General features: G+C 38.0%; 1 protein-coding gene across 3 annotated transcripts in view; it reads right to left on the bottom strand.

Moving 5' to 3' along the window:
- The window catches only part of TNIP3 (TNFAIP3 interacting protein 3), a 103,079-nt gene that overhangs the window by 34,517 nt on the left and 55,215 nt on the right, over window positions 1-13,347 (bottom strand). The window lies entirely within an intron of this gene.

Here is a 13,347-nt window from a genome sequence, read left to right as displayed (position 1 = left end):
TCTCAAGGTCACAGGCTGTGACTAAGACAGTCTTATTAGCCTTGCCTATGGTACGTAAATTGTCATTCTTCCTTTACTGGCAGTTTCTCCCACTGGAGGAGGAAGTTACCACAGAAAGCCTGGGCAAACCAAGTCTTTCTTCAGTAGCCAAACTGCCATAACTTCATTGTATTTCCCAGAGAATTAGGTAACTGTTGACTTTTTTGACAACTCGGTTACTTGCTTCCCTAAAGGCAAGATTTTCTGGCAATGCTTTCTTACTGTGAGCTTAGCCCTGTGGAACTTAATGAGTCATATGCAATTCTGTAAGTGCTACTAATTCCTATGGATCTAAAAGAGAAAATTCATTACAACAAAAACGGGCATGTTTGCAAAGCTTATCTTTTACATTGGCAGAAAGTTTAAACTCAGTTCTCAAGTTTAAGACTGTCTTTTCCACAAGTCAAATCCAGATTTTCTCCATGATCCATTTGTGGTTCAAGCTTTTCCTCTGCACTAACATTTTAGTGTTAACTAGTTGACTCATCATTTTACCAGGCATTGAGGTAATGGAATACTGGGTAGTCAGATAAAAGCATGAAATGACAGATGCTTGGAGCTACACAAATGGGTTATGGTAGACCAGAAGACCTCAGTCTGGTCTTGTTAGAGAGGAAGGAAAATAGAGCCAAGAATATAGAAAAAAAAAAAAAAAAAGAACGTATTGCTGAAGGAAGACAAGAATTTATAGTCGATCACTTAATTTACATTTTTCTTTGTACCTTCCTATGAGATAGCCTCTTCTATGTGGGATAAACCCTAAAACTCCTGAAGTTCAAACTCTCTAAAAGAGAATAATGGGTGACCAAGATTTGGTTGTCTTTTTTCTCTTTCATATCTTCCACCACTTCCCAACTCTTCCTGTGCTCCAGCCATCCTGAATCCCTTTCATTTCCTGAAAAAGCCATCTGTCTAATACATGCTGCTTTCTCTGCCCAGAACATTCCCTCTTCTGAGCTCCCTCCACCCAGTTGATCTGGAAAACTTGGCTAATGCTTCCCTTGCCCATGACCTTATTTGACCTCTTTCTACCAACCAAGCAGAGCCCTTACTTAGCATTTGTAATAGTTTATTTACATGTTTGCAGGGTCACCTCTGTACCTACAGTACCCTGACACGCAGCAGGTGTTCAACGCATTCTGCTGAATGAATAAATTGGTGTATATCCGCGTGCTGAATGTATAGATTTTTTTGCTGTGTGTGCGTGTGTGTGTGTGTACATGGTTTTGTTTTCTGCTGGTCTCCTGATTTGTTTCGAAGGTCCACTTGAGTGAAATGGAGTGATGTTTCCTTAAGGCAAGCTCCAAAAAATGCAGGTGGGAATCAAATTGTTCAGATTTCTAAAAGTAAGAGTTATGACTCACAGATGATCTGATTTTAGGGTATATAAGCAGAGAATTCCTGGAGACTGACACTTCATTAACACTGAAACCTGCTCATCAAAAAAGGAAAAAAACCAAAACTATAACATGAAAATATTTTCTTCTGATCCTCCTCCCCCACATACATATATATAGAGAGATAGATAGATACAGATATTTTATATTTATCTGTATTATTCAAGGTTCCATTCAGCCTTATCTGTATATTTGGTAATAATAAACCCAGTGGGTGTGGTAACATTAACATAGAGGAGTGACTGGTAAGAACATTTTTTGCCAGAAAGTACTGTCCTTGGCCTTGGTGTCTTTTGGGTCTCTTCTGTACGGGTTTCCTGATGCACACTCATTATTGCAGCACAGCATGGTGTGATGGCTTCTACTGAATGGAAATCCTCTACTTTTGCATTTTCATGACAATTCCTCTGCCTCTTCTGCTATGTAGTTTAACAGTAAACAGATTTTCTATTAGCTCCAGAGAACCGTGTGGTAATTTATGAATTAGCAATAACTCTTCTGGAGAGCCCCAAGTTTGGTTTGAGAAAAGAGGAACTTGCACTAGGGCCAGTCTGAGAAATGTACTGCATATTTTCTGTTACACATGCCCTCCTCACATCACCTCCCGCCCTCTCGCATGTGCTACATACATAAGAGTCTGGCTTTTCATTAAGCTTTGTTTCGTGAGAAGTCTTACTAGCAGCAATAACCCTCAGAGAAAAAGACATGCCACTCCATGTTTCCAAAAGGATCCTGAAGAGTCCTCATTCTCAAGTGATTAAAACATTACACAGAGGAAAATAATGAACAAAGGAAGAGATATAGTGAAGAAAAAGGAATGAGGAACAACCAGTCACGGGTCTGTAACTGTCACTTGAGTTGATAATTCTTTCAAAACTAGTTTAAGACAGATAATCACATTTCTATAAATGCCTGGGAGCATTCTTTGTCAGGTAAAATAAACATTTTTTTTTCTATCCTTTAGAATGAGGGTTGAAACCCTCCTTTGCTTCCTGAACCTGCTTTAGCATGAGGGTTGAAACCTTCCTTTGCGTCCTGAGCCTGCTTGCACAAAATTTTAAGGGAGTGTGCTATCCAGGGGATGCAAAGGTCTGAATGGAGTCAGCTTATTTGGATTCATAACTTGGCTGTACCATTCACTACCTGTGACTGTGGGCATGAGGCTTCAGACTACTGAGGGTCGACTCCCACATTTGTAAGATAAGAGTAGTAACAGTGTCCTCCTCTTGGGGACACAATGGTATCCTCCTTGCTCTCTGTGATAACACATATAAAAGCTTAGATATTAATAACAATATGATCTTAAATATAGGGATAGTGATCAAATTACTTGTGCAACAAATAATACGAGAAAAGGAAAGGACTACCAATCATTTGTGTTCCTTTGGCACTGAGTTGATGCCAAAGGATAATAAGCAAAAGTCCCTGCTTCTAATGAAGTTAATGTATACACACATATGTGCACATGCACACACACACCTGCATGGAAGGATTCAGAGGAGAGAGAGCTCATTCTCAGCCTTAATTGTTATGGAAGGAGCTTCAGTTCCCGGTGGGCCTTGAAAGGTGGATGGGATTTTGATACATGGTGAAAGCTGAGTATGTTGTTATAATGTGAGCAACATAAACAGAACAGAAGTGGACAAACCTAAGTATAAAGGATTCTAACAAGCTCAATGTGACTAAGTAGAGCTCATCTAAAGTTGATTTGGATCAAACTGTGAAAGGCTTTACATTGCACATTAAGAAATTTTGGCTTTATTGCATAAGCCACGGGGAGCCACTGAAGACCCTTGAGAGAAGGAACTTTACATGATCAACATGTCTTTTTCCTAAAAAGGAACCTGGATATATGCATTATATACCATATGAGTGAGGTTGACAACTGTAGTACCACTTGATAGATATCAAAAATAGTATTTGAAATATTTAATGGCTTGTGGTACTCCAAATATTTAATGGTCAGTTCATTTAGGACACTCAGAATGAATCATCCAGACTCTGCTATTAATCACATTCTTGTCATCTCTATTTGGATGCATCTCCTTCTCCACTTGTATAAAACGTATTTCCTGTTCTTCCCCATAAAACTTGTCTTCCTCATCACAGTCAATGGCAACTTTCATGATCTATAGTTTACAAATCTTGGAGTTGATATATTTGATTCCTCTTCCTCTCATAACCTGTATCCAATTTATCTGAATATTTTGTAGGCATTTTGAAAACATACAAGAAGAGAGAGCAGCACATTGGCACTAGACCCTGGAGGCTTCCTCGGTTCGATGAGGGAGTGGCAGGGTCCAATAGACATACCTTTTTACAACTTTTTTTGAAATGGGAACTTTAGTGTTTGTTTTTTGTTTTGTTTTGTTTTTTTTTTGAACTTTAGTGTTTGTGTCCTAATTTCACTCATATGAACATTTTTAGAGAACATCCAGTAATGGCTGAAATCTGTCTCTGTGTTATATCCTCCTTTTATGTGACCTTGGGTAAGATGCTTCATATCTTTGCACTGATCAAGCCCCCCTTAGCCCTTAGGTGCAATAACCTAATAGCCTCTGTGCTTCCACTCATGCTCCTCCCCCCACCCCATCCCACCATCTATTATTAATATAGGAGCTATTGTGAGTCTTTAAAAATATGCCATTTCGGGTCATCCCTCTGCACAAAACCTTTCAGAGACTTCTCATCTCACTCAGAGCAAAAGTAGAACTCCATAGATGGCCCACAAGGCCCTCGCCTGTGCTTCCCTGACTTCTTTCTCACTCCTCTTCCCTTTGCTTGTCCACACTGCTGCTCCACAAACCTGTTGTGCACCTCCTAGAACTGTCTTTCCCTTAGATACCCACATGGCTCACCCCCTCACCTTCAACAGGGGACTGCTTAAATGGCACCTGTTTCTTGATTTTAAGTTGCTCTCCACTCCAGCACTTTCTATCTTTGTTGCCGTTTTTTTCTGTAGTGCCATATATAACACACCATAGATTTTTCTCCTTTGTTGCCTCCCACCATTAGAATGTAAACTCCACTGATAATAATTTTTGTCTGTTGTGTTCATTCCATATTCCTCAAATCTAAGATAATGTCTAGTATTTTAGTGCCTACTCAAGTACACAAAATGCTCAGGATACCCATAAAGCCTCCCCTCTACCCAAAACTAAATCAAGAATATTCCTGAATCAGCTATCTTCTAAAGATATTATAAAAGATCTAAGGATCAAAACCTTCAACTTTTTGGCCTCTAAACTAGGAAATCACCTGTCCTTCAGACCCCAAGTTTGGGCTTAGACCAGGAGAGTCAGGTGAGAGAAGTGTCCCAAATTCTATAACATCATGGGAGATATAAGCTTTTGTCCCCCCGGCTTAAAACTCTGAAGCAATTCCTTCAGGAAATTTAGAAATGTTGCTTGAAGTCTGTCCCCACTATTCACTTTTAGTTTTTAGTGCATATCAAATATATCATAGGGCAAATTGGTTTTTGCTGACTAGTCTGTAGTCTTAATGAAACTGAAGACTTCATGCAACTTCCACGTCTGAAGATTTCTCAGGGTTTCACAAAGCAGCAGACACTCTGAGCCAGCTAGACTATCAGCCCCTGCTTTGAAGGCTCCCCTGGTTCTTCAGAGCAGATAGTTCCTCCTTTATGATCCCAGAGTGCTTTGTGAAGCATCGATTCCAGCATTTACAGTAAAACAGTCATTAGTTTTATGTACCTTTCTCTTCTGAGAAGCTGTAAGCTTCTTGAAGGTAGGAGCCAACATAATACCTTCAGGGTTCAGAGTAGTGATACCATTCTTTTATTGAAAAAATCTGTTTATGCATGAATCATCAGTAGGAAATCATAGCACACCTCCACTTCTAAGAATATGGCCCAGAGGAGAATGATCACAGTGACACACAAAGCTATATATATATTGTCTCCAAATCAGAAAAGATCAAGTAGGAGTATCAACCCATTTTTAAAACACTGTTCTAATTCAGTGTGTTTTTTTAAATTCATTTTATAGGTAAATATTTTAGGTAAATATTCCACCCTTTCCTGTATATATTTGCCTCCATACAAATCCTGATTTAACTTTTTTTCTCTTAACCTTGGTTACTGCTTAATAAATAAACAATATAAATGATTGCACATGCTATGGGGGGATTTTAAAAGGCATAAATGTGGTCTTCAATAACATTTCCTTTATTTTTACAGTGTTTTATTACATCTTATAAGTTAATATCTTGATGCATTAACTGATGATCCCTCCAAATAGGCATTGCTCTTTGTTTTAAGTAACTAATCCTTTCTTTGCTTGGTTAATGATATCTTTTGCCTCCAGGGCTGATTAAGTTTGCCATTGAATGCAAAAGGAAAAACAGTCCATGTTCAATCTTTGATTTTCAAAATAGACTCTCCAAACTCTAGGGGCCATCGTGAAAACCAAAGCTTTGAATTGTAAAAGCTAATTTTTTTTTCCTGAAAACTATGATTAATTTATTTAAGACTAATTCCTCTTTTGCAGTTTATTTTGAAATGCCTCAAAAAATTACATGGATTGATGCATGCAAAGAAGGGTGAGTAGGTGGACAGATGCATGGTAAACAAGCAGAGTAGGTTGGTGGCAACATTTAGGTGGTTGGACATACAGGTATATACCATAAAATCCTTTCAACTTGGCTATATATTTGAAACTTTCAGAACAAAATGTTTGAGAAAAAGTCAGAATCCAGGCCTAAATTTTGTGCCATTAACTGATAGAAAAAATGGTAGATGGAAAAGTCAATATAACTTTTTCCTTATCTCCTCCACCCCCCACTCCCTCATTGAAGAATAGATAAGGTTTCATGGCCTGAGGGAAAATGAGACAAGATCAGGGAAGAAGAGTATTTGGATGGTTGTGAGGGCTTGTGAAAAAACGGAACTCTACTCTCTTACTTCTAGGGACTCATCCATCATTTATCCAACTGCCCAGATTGAACAGCAAAGAGCAGAAACAGCTCCAGCCTCACCCTCTGGGTTAAGCCTGGGGAAGGGGCAAGTCTTGAAGAGAATTTCTCCATACCACCACGGTACCTAGCTAGACTGTGTGGCATGTCTATGTCCTGAGACAGCACAACCCCAGAGTGCTGTGGAAGCAGAACCAGAAATTTCCTACATTTCCGGAGAAGAATGCAAAAATGATTAACTGAGAAGGATGCAGTATTTACCATTTGGAATAGGAGGTAAAATGAATGACATAGAAGCTTCAGTGACTGCCAGTGAAGATATAGGCCAGTGAAAAGACCTTAAGGAGTGGTTTACATTAGTGCCAAGGGCATTGTAAGATGGTTGATTGCTGCAACCTAAAATGCCTTCACCGTAAAGTTGCCAGAAAAATCTAGGTAAATTTGGATTCCAGGTATACGTTGCTTTTCTTTCTTTCTTTCTTTCTTTCTTTCTTTCTTTCTTTCTTTCTTTCTTTCTTTCTTTCTTTCTTTCTTTCTTTCTTTTTGTATAAGTAAGCCCCATGTAATATTTCATTGTTTGTCTGAAATTCCAAGTTAACTGGGTATCCTATATTTTTATTTGCTACATCTGACAATCCTACTCCACCTGGATTGCTTCACAGAATATGCTTCACAGATCCTATGTGCCATTATGGGAAGAAGGAGGGAGAGAAAAAAAGTCCTGCAGTATAAATTGCCTGAGAAACCAATAAAGTAGCTGACATCTCTGGTAGCCAACCAGATTAAATTATCTTCCAAGAGACAGGATGGGAGTCCTAGTCCTAAATTCAGTTTAGAAAAATATATATACATAATCTTGCACACATGAGTTCTGTGGTTTGGAGCATTTTATTTGCTTTAATTTGAACTTTATAACAGTTCTATATGGTTGTCAGGAGAGTGTCTTTGACAGCAACAAGGATTAAGTTGAAATTCAGACATGTTAAGTTCCTAGCTCATGGTCATTACATGACAAGCAGGTAGCTGCACCCCTACCAGAGTTCACTTAGTCCCCCAGGTTGATTCCCTGCAAAGAACCTTTTACCTAGATGGGAGAGATAGGAATAACACAGTTGGAAATTACTGGACATCATGTACTTATGTACTTATTTGATGCAGGAGCCTGAGCCATTAAGGAATAGAATTCAGGAAAGTTTCAAAGGTGTGGAGCTTTCTTGAAGGCTAGATGTGAATTGCTTGACCTCAGGGGTCATATCCAAACAAAAATCTTACCAATTTATACCACTCAATGCCTAGAGATTAATTTCTACAAGGAATAAATAGTAATCAGCAAAGAGAAATTTAGCTTCCAAAAACTATAATCCTATCTGAATTAAAAATTTTGTTTTCTCTTTTCAGTAAGGACATTAATTCCTTATCACTCTATATCAATGCAGATAATTTTATTTTTCTCATACTTTGCTCATGTGTTGACCTCACCTGCATTCATGTATGCATTCTTATAATAAATATTTATTGATTATGGATATGATCAGGCACTGCGCTAAGTATGGGGATATAAAAACAAACAAAACAGATGTGACTTTCACACATTTTCTGGTTTTTGAATATAAATCTAAAGATCAGAGGGACTACTCCATTGCTGATGGAACTGTTTCTGCAGCATTTCATGATCAACAAACTTGGACATTTCAGGTAAAAGAGATTACTTTCTTCCTTAGACAACACATACCAACATCATATACATGGATTTGGATACTATTTTAAAATAAAAAATTATAACTATGTATAATTAAGAAAAAGCAAGTGTACATAAAGATGATGCTGGAGGGGTTCCTGGGCAGCTCAGTGAGTTAAGTATCTGACTCTTACTTTCAGGTCAGGTCATGATATCAGGGTCATGGGATCAAATCCTGGGATGGGCTCTGCACTCAACGTGGAGTCTGCTTGTCCCTCTTTCTCTGTTCCTATCCCCTGCTCATGCTCTCTCTGTCTCTCTCTTTCTCAAATAAATAAATAAATAAATAAGTAAATAAATACAGTCTAAAAAAAAAGATGACGCTGGAATAAGGAGGACCTATGGTGATGATGCAGCAGAAACACAGGTGATGCAGAGTACATATCGGGAATATTTTGTCTGAAAATGAGCATGATTCAAAAGAAAATATCTCAATATGCTAGTATAAAAAATTGCAAACATTTCTTAACTGATCTTTAATGATCTAAAGAAGATTTATTTTAAAAAGTAAGCTTCCTCATTGGAAGAAAAAAAAAAGAATTATTTTGTTTTTGCTGCTTATCCCAGATTCCTATTGGAAAAGAAATCTATAAACTTTATGAGTCAAGCCGGTGTGCCAACAGAACCAAGACAGGCCTTCTTGTTGCCTAAGAACATGCAGGCAGAGCTTTTCTAGCCAACCGTTCAGATATTTCCTAATGAAAACTAAACAAATACAATACATTTTTTTCTGATAGAAAAAAAAAAAAAGAGAGAGAATCAAAATATTCCACAGGGACACTTGGGTGGGTCATTTGGTGGAGAATCTGACCTTGGTTTCTATGCAGGTCCATAATTTCACGGTCATGAGATCGAGCCCCACATCAGGCTCCATGCTTAGTGAGGAGTCTGCTTGAGATTCTCTCCCTCTCCCATTGCACCTACCCCCCTTAAATAAATAAATATGTCTTTTAGAAAAATATTACACAGCCACTAATGCTGCAATTAGATAATGGGATTCAAGAAAGAAGCTAGTCATTATATGAGAAAAATGTAAAAAAAAAATTCGGGGGTCTCAAGCTCAATCTACTAGCATAAAAATAATGAAGAAGATGATGATGGTAATGATGGCAATAGCACTTCATACTTAAAAAATGCTTTCACTGTTTCACTCACTTTATATTTTTATCATAATCCATTTTACAAAGTAGAGAATAATATTTTGATCATAAAAAATTCATTTTGATAAAGAATACTAGCTTAGCTTTCAAAAAAGGGAAATAAGGAAAGGGAAACTAGTTCTTTTTTTTTTTTTCAACAATGTGGTTACAGAAAACGTGTGTCAACTTACTGTAGTTTGCAGGAAGTTTTTCCTTTATAATCTTTCCAAGTGTCATAAGTTTATATTACTCTCTGAATCATCAAAAGAATTTTCCCAGGGCTTTTTATGTTGGGAAGAATGTCCAGATCTAGAATTTGTCCTCAGTTACTGGGAAATCCTCCCTTCACTTGTGCCAAAGTTATTAAAAGCCAATTTCAGGTACTGCCTCTAAGTTAAAAACAGAAAGAAAAAAAAATCCAAAGACAAGACAAACTTAAGCAAATTCAATTCTAGTGGCTCTTCTTAAAATTTGGATACTTTTCCTTCTTACTTCCAAGTTGGATCCTTATTTCCAAGAATTACTGGAAATGTATTTGTCCAAAAAAAAAAAAATACATTTCAATTCTCCTCTCACTTTCTTTTGTATTTCAAGACCTACAATTACAGGTCACAAATTCATGTTCATATATTAGTTTTTTCATAGTAGTAGGAGCATGTCAACTTCTATTTAACATTCATTTTGGATTTTGAATATTATTCTCACTTAGACAATTCTGTTTTAAAGATTTATTTATTTATTTGAGAGAAAAAGTGTGTGCATGTACATATGAGTTGAGGGCAGGGCTGAGGGAGAGAATCTCAAGTAGACTCCCCACAGAGCACAGAGCCCCCTGCCCACTTGGGGCTTGATCTCATGACTTATGAGATCACGACCTGAGCTGAAACCAAGAGTTGGAGGCTTAACTGACTGAGCCACCTAAGCGCCCCTCATTTAGGCAACTATTTTTCTTCTGTCTATAAGACTTTTAATGCTCTTTGTTTGCCAACAGTCTACTTCAACTCTCCCAGAATCTTAAAGAATGCTCTCCTACTGATGGAGTTCCTCATGTTCATCAATAATCTTTTCCATTTCCTCACACCAATGAGTCACTTTGTTCATTTTCTCTTATAGTATTTCTCCCTCTTTACTTATTCTTGGCAAAAGTGGTTGAGCAAAAAAGGGAACTTGACATGTCTCAGGCCCTTTCATTAAATCATATCTCTTTCATTCAGCTACACTTTTCCCATCTCATTAAGTTATAAATAAATTAATTTTCTGCTCCTGGAAAGGGAGTCTACTGTACCGTTCTTATGGTTACTTCATTCAGTGGAAAACGAAAGACACTTCCCACAGTCTGTCATTGGCTCACTTTTCACTTTTGTCTTACACCAAAAAGAAATTTTATTATACTTTTTTTCAGTTCTATCAATATGTCAATGAGAATGTAAAGGTTTTTGTTTTGTTTTGAATGTAGGATTCCCTCCTGTAGACTGCTATTGGGTAAATAGTAATTCAGCTGAGGTTTCCAACTGGAAACTACACTGTGTTCACTCAAGCAGTCAAATATTTGAAGATACCTTTAGACGACAATTGAGGGAGTTATGCTTGAAGTCTACTGGGATACAGAGAGACTCCCAGGGGTTGTTCCTGGGAAACTTTTCTCAAAGAGTAAAGCACAGGGGTTTTGGGGTTTGTTTGTTTGTTTGTTTGGTTTTGTTTGTCTTTGTCAAACATTTTATTGGGGAAGGTTCACACATTCTGACCCTGTCTTAGGCCAGAGAATGACAAAAAGGTGACAGGAGTGCTGGGACCCTGAAGTGGCTCAGATAGAATCTGCAAGAACTGTGTCCAAAGTTCTGCTCTTTGATATCTGTTTCCTGTTCATGAAATGGGAGGGTTATGCTCCCTTCTGGGTCTGAAACACTGTTTGAGAAGATAAAAGTAAGGTGAAAGCCACAAGAAAGAGTTTCCCCACTCCCAAACCCTGCTCTGCAGCTCCTCCTTCACAGCATGGAGCCAGAAAAAGGGAATTTGCCCAAGAAACCATGTTGTCCAGTGGCCCCTGCAGTAGGAGGAGGGGAGTGCAGCTCTTTCTGAATACCTAGAAACTGGGGCAGGAACAAAGGGGGATTCTTGTCTGGACAACATCTTGGTTTTCCAGGAAGGAAAATGACTTTCCTGAGCCCTCAGGGCAGAGGGTAGGGAGGCAGGTAGAGCCCCCAGCTTTGCTTTATCACAGTAGCTCCATACAAGGATGATGCTTTCAGCCCATAGAGGAGGGGTTGCCCTGACAATAACATCATTCTTGATACCAACTTGAGTTATGGCCCAGTTGCCAAATGACTCTTATGTGAGGGAGAGGGAATCAAGAGGAGAAGGTGCAACTCAAGTCAGACAGAACTGGGTTTAGGTCCAGTTTTAAGACCATGAGAAAATCCTTTAGACTCACTGAACCTCAGTTTTCCCATCTACACAAGGGTAAAGATTAAATGGGCTAATGTATAGAATGCTTTTCAAAGTGCTGGTCCAAAATGGTCACTCAGTAGATGGTAGCTAAAACCCCAAAAGTGGGAATCAAAGACTATTACATATATCTCTGTGAAACACTGGATGTGTAAGGTAGCATTGGAAATGAGTATAGCTAAAATTGGGAAAGAAAACGTTTCTCCACTCAAGTAGAGACAGCAGTAGTGTTTATGTGTATTTGGGGCCCTGGGGTACACATCCCATTTTAGACATACACAGCACAGTGAGTAGTACCACAACGGCATTGCCAAGGGTGATAAACTGACATCTGGAAGCTGCAGTGATAGGTAACCATCTGACAATCATTAACAATCAATAGTTTTAGGTGACCCTAATGAACAAGAACAAATGGTGCTTTCCACACAACAGATGAGACTCTGGGTTTATGAGTATACATTCAAGATTCCCCCGCAAACTTTGAGAATTACTTGTGGAGGGATACTAGAGATAATCTGATTGTAAATCTAGCTTTACCATAGATCAAACATGTTGTTTAATATAGGTGCCTTCTAAAAAAAACCCTATATTGTGACACTTCATACCTTTATGTGACATTTTATATCCCATCCTTAAGAAGTTCATGACTGGTGGTGATGACATATCTATACATAAAGGATTATAAAACCAACATGATAAAGCCTATGAATGAACTATAAAGGTAAAGGTTTAGGACAGAGCAGAAGGGGCTTGAGCTATTCTGTGGGACTAGAGAGGGAGATGAAAAGTATCATGAAAGGTTTGAATTGGCATAACAGACAGTTCATCAAATAGGAGGTGAAGGTTTCCACAAAAAATAAACAGCATGTATGAGCATTGGGTGTTATTCTGTATGTTGGCAAATTGAACACCAATAAAAAATAAATTTATTTTTAAAAAAATAAATAAACAGCATGTGAAAATTCATAGCATATGAAACTACATGGTCTGCTAAGGGATTATGGGGTGGCTAGAGCACAAAGTGCATTTTAGAAAGTGGCAGGAGATGCAAAAGGCAGCATGACACTGTAAGAAAAATATGCACAAGCTTGGCTTCCTATTTTAAGACTAGAACTTTACAACTTTGTGAATTAGGTAACATTTTAAAATTTTTATAACCTTAGTTCCTTCATTTGGAAAATGAGGATAAAGACAGTAATATGTAAGTGTTGTTATAGATATCAAACATAATGTAAAATACCTCCATACTTGTTTTGTTAATTGATCAATAAATATTAGATTCTCTTCCTACTGTTTTATTTTAAATGTAGGCAGAGACTAGACTCTGGAGGATTTTAAATATCAAGCCAAGGCATTTGGACTTTATGATGTAAGTAAGGGAGTCTATGCTTAAGTTCTAAGCACTTGTACATTAAACAAGATCCATATTGGTAAATATGAGTTGGTGTGGAGGAAAACTTAAGATGGGCAACCAGTTAGGCACCTCCCAGCAATAGTCTAGGGAAGAGATAATAAGTCTAAACCACAGCACGATAGTAAGAATGAAGGGAAAGAAATGAAGTCCAAAGATTTTATGAAGGTAGGAAAGGCAAGAACCTGAAGGCTGGCATTGTTCTATGAATGCCTCCTGGAATTAAGCAGCTTGATAGCCCTGGAG

The sequence above is a fragment of the Canis lupus genome, chromosome 19 (assembly GCF_003254725.2).
Source record: "Canis lupus dingo isolate Sandy chromosome 19, ASM325472v2, whole genome shotgun sequence".
Classification (NCBI taxonomy): Eukaryota; Metazoa; Chordata; class Mammalia; order Carnivora; family Canidae; genus Canis; species Canis lupus.
Note: the sequence above shows the minus strand (reverse complement) of the source record. Positions and strands in the feature narration are given on the sequence as shown.